We start from the raw sequence: 10,647 nt of genomic DNA on the forward strand, positions 1-10,647 counted from the left end.
GAGGCAATCACAGGACCCGAGGGTCCTTCTGCCCGTGCAGGGGAACACAAAACAACCAATGGGAACGAGGCTGACCAGGGGCAGGGAAATCCCGTGTCTCCCCCCACCCAGGGCCCCTCTCCCAGGACCACATGGCAGGGGGAGGGACCCTAACAAATAGCAACTGTATTTAATTACATTTAATAACATCAACTTATTTCATTTAGAGCTGAGTAAAAATTGTTTCCTATCAAGCAAATCTACTCCTTCAGAATCTACATTTAGTAGTTATCCTGACCAAAATGCAATTTTTTAATTCCTGAAGATGCAGACTTAGCTCATCTTAGATTTGTCATAGCAAAATATTTTATCAAGGGAGATACTGTCCTTATTGTACAGGTGATGGGGTAGCTGAGGCACAAAGAGATGAAGTATTTCACCCCTGGAGGTGAAAATAATAACACAGCCCTTCTGATGGACTTCTGATGCATCACCATACCCCACAATGCGAATATAGATCCATCACACACTCTATTGCTAAAGCTGCTTGCTATGTAAAAGCTTCTCAGTTTGCAAAGGTTTCTATTGGCAGCACTGAAAAAAAGAACAGATTCTGTTTAAATTCAGCTACACTTTCTGGTTGAGCTCACACGGTGGACACCCTCCTGGAAAAGCAGGGCTGTGCCTCTCACTTGCTCAATAAATGACAGGCAGCTGTTTATTATCCATGGTATCTGTGTTTCTCAGAGGAGACAAACTACCTAACTATGCAGATATGAACTCATATGTGAACAGCAGTGATGAGTCAAATCATGAAATTTTACTTGCCTAACCTAATTGAATCTACCCAAAACAGTAATAACACTAAAGAACAAAAAAGGAATTTCACAGCCTCTGGTCCCTTTTTCATAAAAAGCTCAGCTCTGAGTGTAATACACCAGGGCAATATTTGAATGCTACAGTGCACAGATGCAGTCACACAGAAAATTAGAACTCTCCAAATTAAAAAAAAAAAAAAAAGAAGCTATAGTACATAGCTGCATCAGTACCAGCTCAAGAGTGGAAAAGTACTTCATCTGCTTAGCCCCTTTCTACTCTGTTGGTGACGTCAGCCAGGCACTAATGAAAGCCCAATTAGCATATCACCTTGTGTGTTTGAATGTACAAGTGGAGCAGCCAATGATTCTCTTCTGAGATTTTAAAAAACTACTCAAGCTGAGCCAGAGCTGCTGCTTGGTAGGGAAGACTTAGCTTCACAACATACCCAGTTCCCTGTGCAACACAAACAAAGGTGCCAATGGCGGGAAAAAAACCCCAACCCAGAGCAGACGCATTTCTCTGAGGAAAACAACACAAACTAGCTACAATTTTGAACAGCATTTTTTTTGGTCCACATTGTAGAACAAAGTTGTAATTCCTAACTGAGTTTGAAAAGTGCATTGACTATTTGCTGCCAAAAATCAGGGCACAGACCTTGGTGAGCTTTAGGAAAGCAGCACCCTTGTCAACACCCTGCCAATTTTCCTGTTGACAGTGACTGAAGAGCAAACAGCCATGGGACAGAAAATGCATCCTTCTGCTCTAAAAGAACATGCTGCAATTAGCCAACATAGAAAAGAAAGGGAATTTGCAAACCATTCAACTTCAGACATTGACTGGACTCACTGGTGGGGAGGGTTCTATGACTCCCTTTGGTCCCTATTTAGCCACCAGTGTCCAAGGGAGGACGACAACGGATGGCTCTCATCCCATCCTCCTTACTTGCACACCCGCGCCAGCTGTTTGCTCCATAAGCACAGATGTGAGTGCTGCCATCCAGGGAGCTACAAGTCATTCTCAGCACAACAATGCACCAACTGGCACTGGATTTCGAATGACCAAAATGAATAACAGGGTGGAGATGAGGCATGAGGTCAAAGAGAAACCTATTGAAGCACTGCAATGCTTCAATAGCATTGCAGAACAGAGTGAAAAGATTAAAGGCCTAAGTCTGTAGCAAGAAGTTGCCTATTAAACTTCCTGTACATGGACTGAAAGCAGGACCAGAAGCTCCTGCGAGACCTTAGAGAAATCCTAAGGGGCACCACTGTTTTGCAGCATTTGAGGGCTAGAAACTGAAAAATCTGTTTGTGTCAATCCAACAGCAATGACAGCGAAGTGCAGTGCTCTGAGCAAGAACTTCAACCTGACCTAGATAAAGATTATCTAAAAGAAACAGGAATTCAAGCCCAGAGGGACTTCTTTGGAGTCTCTGTTGAAGTGACAAGACTACTTATGAGGGTCAACTGGATTAGTAAAGTGCTGGTGTTGGTCATTCTGCCTAAATGGACAGAAATCAAACTCCAAGCACAACAAATACACCAAGAGCAACCCCTCAATTTGCATACACCCCAAAAAGTTTCTGCCCACTCCCTACTCCCTTTAGATACTGAGTCTTCTGGCTGACCATGGCAGTCATAGGACACAAAACAGTCTGTGACCATCAGTGAATGTCTCACAAGCAGACAGAACCACAAAAGATTTTAAAAGGCTGTGTTAAATGAGAACATGTCCTTGAGTAATTTTCAGCCTCAACCCATCGTCTTACTCATAGCTGATCACATCAACATGTGCCAGGTTTTGCACAAAAAAGGCAAAATGCTAACAAGTCAAATAGCTAAATAATACTGCATTTAAGTCTTTATTAAACATGGCTACAGTGTATACAGATGTAATTAAAGCTTGGGCTTTGATTTGGCAAGCATCCTCTATAAATAATCTTTGTTTCACTGTTCTTTAACATCAGTGCTTCATCAAACTCAAGAGATGTCCTTCAGTTTCTCCCCCACCCTTGGGATTATCAAATGTTTTATAGCTCTGCAAACCTTAGAATGGCCAAACACTGCAGCTGTAGATGAAAGGGAATTATCTTCAAGGTGCTTTGTCTCAGCAGCATCCTCATTTTCTTGCCTGGGGTGGGGACACTTACCAGAGAGCCAGGATGAGAGAGCACGGCCCCATTCCAGAGTGCAGAGTAAGAACACAAATTCGATATCACAGCTCCTTCCAAGCGGTGATCAGTCTTCTAAATGATCTATGGGAAAAGGAGACAATATTGAAAAACTTTAACACCGGAGTGAGCTACTTATGCCAAATTATATACTTCATCTTATCATTTCTCATGAGAGGTATTATTTTGCTAACTATGTCTAATGATTTTTTATGGTAGAAATTCTCCAAAAGATCTTACGTTCATTCTCACAGCACTAAAAAGAAACTGTCATGTTGATCTAAGCCCATATTTAGCCTATGTACCAAATAAAGAGGGCACAAACAGGTGGTGATTAAAAAAATCCATACATCAACAGAAACATGTTTTATTTTCCATTCCGCAAAAAACCAAAATCCTTATTTTCTCTGAAAACTTCCTTTCATTAAATCATAAACTAAAGCTGACCAGAAATATGAGTTGAGCTGACCCCTTTTAGCATTCAGTAAACTCAGTAAACAGCAGAAATCAGGAAAAGGAACACCAGATGCATAAACAACATAAAGTAAAATTGACATCTAATGGTATTTATTTCAATACTTGGAATATCATCCGAGACCAGCATTTTTAAACAATCACTCTGTGAATTAGAATACAAGAGTGGCTCTTTTTGATCAGTCAGCAAATCAGTTCTGGCAGAGGGGTATTTAAACAGCGAAGCAATCCTAAATGGGTCTGACCTTTGGAAAAGTTTTCTTCCCAGTCTTACAACCTCAAAATCCCCCAGATATATCTGGACAAGATCAAAAGCAACGGCAGTAACACAACTGAGACAAACACCACGAGATCTTCTACCCAGAGTGATTTAGAAACGAAGTGTAAGAGATTTAAAGGTGCTGTTGTCGATTTTCAGGCCATTAACACCTGCACGGAGTGGGAGTGAACTGCTGCCACATCCAAAGGCACAGGTTTGCATTCCTTATGCATCAGCAGCTCCAACTAAACTTCCAAAATGTCCCCAACGTGCCCTGCAACAACACACAGCCAGCTATACCCTCCGTTATTCTAGAGGAAACAAAATTTAAACGCAGTACAGTCAGCAGTTTCATCCAAGTAAAATGAAAGGAGAACTGAGCTTTCTCTTTCAAAACTGACAAAGTGATTTGCAAGCCGTAATGGAGAGTTCCTGCTTCCCCTTCCTGAAGGCTGGATAATGCCTCTGCACGGGGAGTATCTGGGAATCTAGAAGTATCCACTTCTCAAAGACTGCTACTTAAAATGACTAATCTGAACCAATGTAACTACACAATTGATTCTTTATTTGCTTCCAGTGGTTGCCCTTATCGACTTACAGTGTACTACTCTTCTAAAAATCATAGAGTTCTTTGTTTGCTTCCAGAAAAAACACTTATTTCAGATAATCTTGCCTCCACAAAGTTATTTTTCAATTTTCTTCAGTCACTGCTATGCCTTCAGGAATGTCTGATTACCCATAAAATGCCTTCTGACAGCTCAGATTCATTACTAAATTACCACATTTAAATTTTTCATGTGCACAGGGCAATTACTGTTATGAATGATTGCCAGCAATGTTTCACTAAATCTGAATTAATTTTTAAAGGATTCTAATTGCCACTTAGATGCCCCTATAACTCTTGTTTTAAAGGCTTTCATGTCTTTTGGTCATAGCTACCTGTGTTCAAGACAAACATGTTCCCTTTCACATTTTATATCATTGAAAATTATTTACATCAGAAACAAAGAAATATGAAGCTGGTGGTGCTACATAAGCAGATAGACTGCACAGTAGAAATGATTCATAGCCAAAGCCTTGAGAATGAATAATTATCTGTAACCCTCACTCGAAGCTCTTGCTTCAAGTTACATTATTCATTTGGGTTTGGGCAGGAGAAATTAATGAATTCCAACTTGACAGACACCTTAAAAAAATTATAAATTTTTCAAGTAGTTGGGCCAAACTAAACCTTTAATATGTCCAGTGAAAGAAAAAACAGAGGTACCAAAGGAGTGCCTCTTTCCCACTGAAATTTTTAAAAGCACAGATACAAATATGTATTCTGAAAGGGCAGGTGAGCTTTAAATTACACCACTAAGATGGGCTGGAGCTCTGATTGTCTCCCAGTGGAATGTCATCAGGAAATTTCATTAGCACAGTCTATATTTTATGCCAAGGTTGCTAATGAAAGCGATAAACAAGATCAGAAATAAACTAATCATTGATGTACTCCCCCTACAAACTCCAGCTGGATGTTTCTCTTTCAAGTGCCACATTTTGTGCACTTTCTTCATCCAACTGCTTGCCCATTTCAGAGATTTTTCTATTTTTCTTTCCATTTTCATTGTTCACTATTGGTTTGGAGAGAGGCATCAAATTAAATATTCCTTTGAAAACCAGATGGATTAATGCTTCTTTAATCCTTTTATCTAGAAAGTCAAAGATCAGGATAAAGAGAAAGAAACAAAAAAGGGTGTCTCTACCATGTCTTCTTGTGCACAAGGAGTGAAGTTTTTACCACTGAGGTCTAAGGCAAAAATTTGAAGAAAGTCCCATCAAAAGGCTGATGCTGAAAATAACCTATAAAAATGTCTTGTATTTCTTAAATTATATGTGAAGCAAATACCCCATTAAACTCTAAGACTCTTTGATTACCTTGCTGGTTTTCCTGCTGGCTGACTGCAGAAATGTGGGCAATCCAGTGAACTTCATCTCTGCCCTCCTTTTTAGTGGAGAGGGGAGAGGGGAAAACATGTGGCAAGCCCACTTCTGTGAAGATTTTGAAATCTTCCGATGAATGTTCTGCAAGCCATTTTTAAGCAATATTAATCTTCTGCAACAGCAAACCAATTTCACTGTGACCTTCAACAAAGGCCAAAGCCTCAGGGATGGTTGCCAGCAGCAAGTTACACTTCGGTATCCAACCCTGCACAGGATCCAAGAGGGATTTTCATCTGCATCTGAACTCTAATTAGCAGCTCTCAAAGCTGTGTTTGATAGCTTTATTCCAACATTCAATATCAGCCCTTAATACTTACCTACTGTCCAAAATACACAGCCACGGATGAAGAATTGCTTGAAAAAGGTGAGTCCAGCAAAAGCTGCCACCTGCAAGAAATATGCCATTGTATCACAGAGGCAAGGACAGATCAAACCAGGCTGAAGCTGAGTCAAGGGAGCAGTAAACTGCCAGTGTTATTCCCTAGCTCCCAGTGCTCTCACTGACCTAAGTAGCTTAATGAATCCTGGTCTTCTGATCAGACCCAATACAGCTGAGCTGGGCTCTGGCTTCAGCCCTAGTGGCATGCTTAGATACAGATAAATGGTATTTAAGTGTTGTGGAGTGATGTAAAAGAATTCCAGGTTGCTAAGAAAACAGCTTGTGTACAGGAAGAGTTGGGTTTTTCCTCCCCATACATTAGGGTACATCTTAGCATTTCTAAGATCCTCAGCATTTTGCAAATCTGAGTCCTACCCTAAAAACTGAAAGAGTTTGAAGAACCTACCTCAACACAGTCTCTTGCTTTCTCTCTCCTCCAGCTTCCCACTTTAAATTCCTCCCAGATGAGTCATACTGAATGTCTGTCCAAAAACTTTGAAGGTTCTGTCCCTCTTACTCTGAGAAAAGAGTTTTTCATTGCAAAGAACACCATTTATGCCAATTAACACCTTGATAACCATCCTACCAGAAAGTTAATTCAACAAATTTGCTAGGTTTTCCCAACTGCAATGGTAACTATTTGAAAAAGAGAGGTTGTTCCCTTTGCACTGTCAATCACGTTGCCCAGACATTAAAATTAACTGCATACATGTATTTCTTAAAAACATAACAGTGACAAGAATAAATGCCAAACCTGAATGGTGCCTGTCCTCATTCCATGAGGGGACCACTTCTTCCCCACTACACATGGAGTGTAGCAGACTGACCTTGGCAGAACAGAGTAAACAAGAACAAGGAGTGGATGCTGGGGTTTACTTAAGAGCTTTTACCCAGCCCGATTATCTCACATGCAGTCACTTGCTCTCCTCCAGGCTTTACAGGTTCACTAAGACCTGACTGCCCCTCCTCAAAGGAAGATCAATGCTAGCCTGAGCAAGGTAGGCAGAAAGTTCTTTCAGTTCTTGCTCTGCAGCTGTTTGCAGCCGCCAGCCTCAGGCTCGACTGGCCAGGGTCCCTGCACATCCCCAAGCATTTGTCTCCATGCAGCTCACTGATTTCCAGGATCTACCCTCATGTCCAGGATCTGAGTTCCAGCCAGAATCTGCACCACTGTCTTTTCATTTAATCTTCTTTTGAGGACCACTTCTTCTTTTTGGGAAGCCATCTTTCTGGCTTCCCCTTCTTTCCAGCACCAAAGCCTGTCTTCCTCCCAGTCTAAACCAGGACATGGTCTAAGGCAGAAGCACAACATCTGATCAGCCTCCTAATTCTTGGTTCTTTCTCGGGCCTGCCTATTAATTGTACGGTTTGGATTGTTAATTGGAGGATTTGGGACGTGCCGCTACATTTTAGCCCACATACTATCAGAATTTACAGCTGAGCAATACCAACTGCAGCCAGCAAGCAGCAGGCTGCTGCTTCAGAGTTCAAAAGTTCAGTTTCAGACACTCACATACACACAGACCCGGTTATCTGCCAGCTGTGTGTGCTCACAGTTCATGCTATTTCTTCACCTAAGACACAGACAGACAGGTTATAGCCATGCTGAGACAAAGTGAAATCTGCAGATCATTTCCATATAAGAGCCACCTCTCTCAGCAGACCCACATGGTAACCAGATTAGGTCATGTGTCATCCCCTAGTCTCAGTTAACTCCCCACACGTGCTCTGGAGTCAGTTCAAAAGAAAGCAAATTGCCTTCATCCAAAAGGCACTGCAGCCCATGGACGGATTTCTCTACTGAGAACAACTGGATCAGGCCCCAGTCTGGGGCTGTCACAGTGTCTGGGTGTTTGTCAGGCCTGCTCCACATGCAGCCACAGCAAAGCATTGGCAAGGCAGCACAAAACCACAAGCCCTGATTCATTATGATTTTTCATATCTCAGTAGGAAAGAAGCAATTAAATGTATCATAAGAATATTCCCAAGTGGATTTTAAAAAGTTTTGAAGCTGGTTAAAGCTTTTATTCAATGCTCACAATGGTAATTCTGAATAGCTCAGAGTAGGGAGATTTAAAGGCTTACATAAGGCCAAAAGACAGTCAGGAAAACGCAGAAAGGCTTTAGACCTTCTACATGATCTATTTTGTTCTAGCTGGATCAGTGGACCTAATAAAACTTTATCTGCCTCATATCCTTAGGCTATCAAAGCTACAAAAACACTATCTTCTTATTAACTTAGTGTTTTACCAACACTGAGAATCTGACTTCACGAATATGTTTCCTGTTAGGAGACAAAAACAGATGGAACCACACTCTGGAAGACTCACCAAGCTATTTATACTTCAGGAAAGATATTTGCTTTCCATGGGAACTCAGAACTATCCATCAGTTTTAAGTTTATGAGTTAAATGTCTTTTTAAAGTTTTCAAATAAGACAACATACAATGTGTCTGATTTACTGCTTTTCCCCCAAGAGATGAAGAGTCCATCTGCTGAGTTTATCAGTGGCAGAAACTTTCATTAACACCCAGATAACTGCATATTAAACCTACATTCAGAGAAGAGGCCTGCAATACCCAGGCAGCTCAGAAATCTCACAACAGAACTCCTCTCCTTGAGACTGGGGATATTCCATCATTCTTAGTTTGCAAGTAAGGCACTTAGGCAGCATGACAAGACTGATCAACCTAAAGACACCTGAGGTCTACAAAGTGCTGTAATTTGAACTTCATTCACCTGTGCCCCAAGCTGATGGTTCTCAGTTCAGAGCAGTCCCTCCTGGGGGATGGTTGTTACCCTCCACGGTTCACATTGGATAGCCCTGTTCCTGCACTGCTGACAGAACTATTATCTATCACTTTATTAGTCCTCTGTTCACTAAGAACCAAAGAAGTGCTGAGAGCTAAAAATCCCTCAAACATGGCTCTATCCATCATGGACAGTCACAGCTAATGGCCTTAACACTAGGACTAACAAGAGACAACACTAACAACATTGGGAAAAAAATCACCCTCAGTCCAGCCATGCACTGCCATCTCCTCTTTTTTTTAACTAGCACATCCCTGTCTCTTTAATTACAGCCGGCAGGATGTGAACAGATGCTTACTGCACCCATCAGTCCAATGATTCAGGCAAACTTTTAGCTCTTAGCAAATCCTTTAGGTAGCTGACTCAGGTAAATAAGATGTGCAGATTCCCCCCAACTGATTAACCACTGTGCTTGCACAAGCTTGGCTCATTGACCACAGCTGTTGGGGATACAAATGTCCTCAGCTGACAGCCCTGTTCTCAGTTTCATCATCGTTTTGGATTGAAAACAAAAATGTCAGCATTTGCTGACATCTTGTCTGGAGTTGGGACAAAATACCCCAAATCAGTAGGAAGTGAGGAATTCTTCCATGAAATGAATCACAGGTTGAAGTTACTCAAATAATAAAAAAGAAAACCAGAGATCAAGATATAGGCTACAGGGACAGTCAGCCTGCAGTTCTCCAGATAAATCCTATGGATTTATGTGCTGCTTACAGACGTCTCAGTTACAAGGCCTGGCTCTTGAACTACCTCCCAAGGAAACAAAATCCACACAGATCCTCAGTGATATACAAGCAGCATGTGAATTTAATTTCTGTAATAATCAAACCTAAGTCCCTAGCAGTTCCAGCTGTCATGTCCATTTCTAGCTTCTACAGGCACTTTATCAGCCTTTACTCCAGAGCTGATGTCACACAACACATCTGCTGGTTACTGCTGTGAAAACATCCCCAGTTTCACACCTTCCAGAAGGCAGATCCTCCAAAATCCTGTGCTACAATATGCAAGTGCCTCTTGACAGCCTCTCCAGCAATAAGTAGGCACAGTTCTAGAAAAACCAAATGGATCTTGCAAGCCTTCATCTCTTGTCACATCTGTGTCTTTTCCTGCCAAATATTTCACTCTGCCCTCTCCCTCTACAGCCTCTCTCTTATCCATACAAACAACCGTCTCTTTGGTAAAGATGAGGCTTTCATAATCCACTTGCTGATGAAGGGAAACAGAAATAGAAGTAAGCACATATGCCTTTTTCCTTGCTTACTTTCAGGATGCCATAGTACTTCAGCTCTGACTGGATGGATCTGAACACTGGAAAGATACAGACAAGCATTTGGGATACAGCAGCATTTTGCCTGCTGGAGCAAAACAAGCATTGATGTTTAGTGTGGAAATGGTGGAAGAAGTTAAGTCATGGTAATTGCCAAAACTCAAATCCCCTAGAGTTTTACAGGTTTTATAAGTATCACAGCAAATTATGTCCAATACCCAGACTTTCTGTAATGGATGCCACAGTTCAATTATATTGGTTCTTAAAGTTTCTTTCCCTTTCAGCTTCATGGGTCTATATTATGGTGTGGATTCGTCACCAACAAGAAGCAACCAGCTGTTCATTAAGAGTCCTAGGCAGCAAGGTGCTGAGCATCTCTGCAAACTTCAGTCACCTGAGAACAGCAAGTAAAAGGAATGGGAAACACAACTTATGGGATCAGGCCCTGAGAATGGTAGCACAGTGCAGACTGCCAGACTCAAAGACTGTCCAAGGCAGCACAT

General features: G+C 41.5%; 1 long non-coding RNA gene across 1 annotated transcript; it reads right to left on the reverse strand.

The window, feature by feature from the left end:
* Positions 1-2,941: 2,941 nt before the first annotated feature.
* Positions 2,942-6,564, reverse strand: LOC125322844. The gene is made up of 3 exons (XR_007202242.1): positions 6,470-6,564; positions 6,002-6,071; positions 2,942-3,052 (listed from the first exon to the last, which is right to left on the reverse strand). It is a non-coding gene; the product is annotated as an uncharacterized LOC125322844 (long non-coding RNA).
* Between the last annotated feature and the right edge of the window lie 4,083 nt (positions 6,565-10,647).

The sequence above is a fragment of the Corvus hawaiiensis genome, chromosome 3, assembly GCF_020740725.1.
Source record: "Corvus hawaiiensis isolate bCorHaw1 chromosome 3, bCorHaw1.pri.cur, whole genome shotgun sequence".
In the NCBI taxonomy this organism is placed as follows: Eukaryota; Metazoa; Chordata; class Aves; order Passeriformes; family Corvidae; genus Corvus; species Corvus hawaiiensis.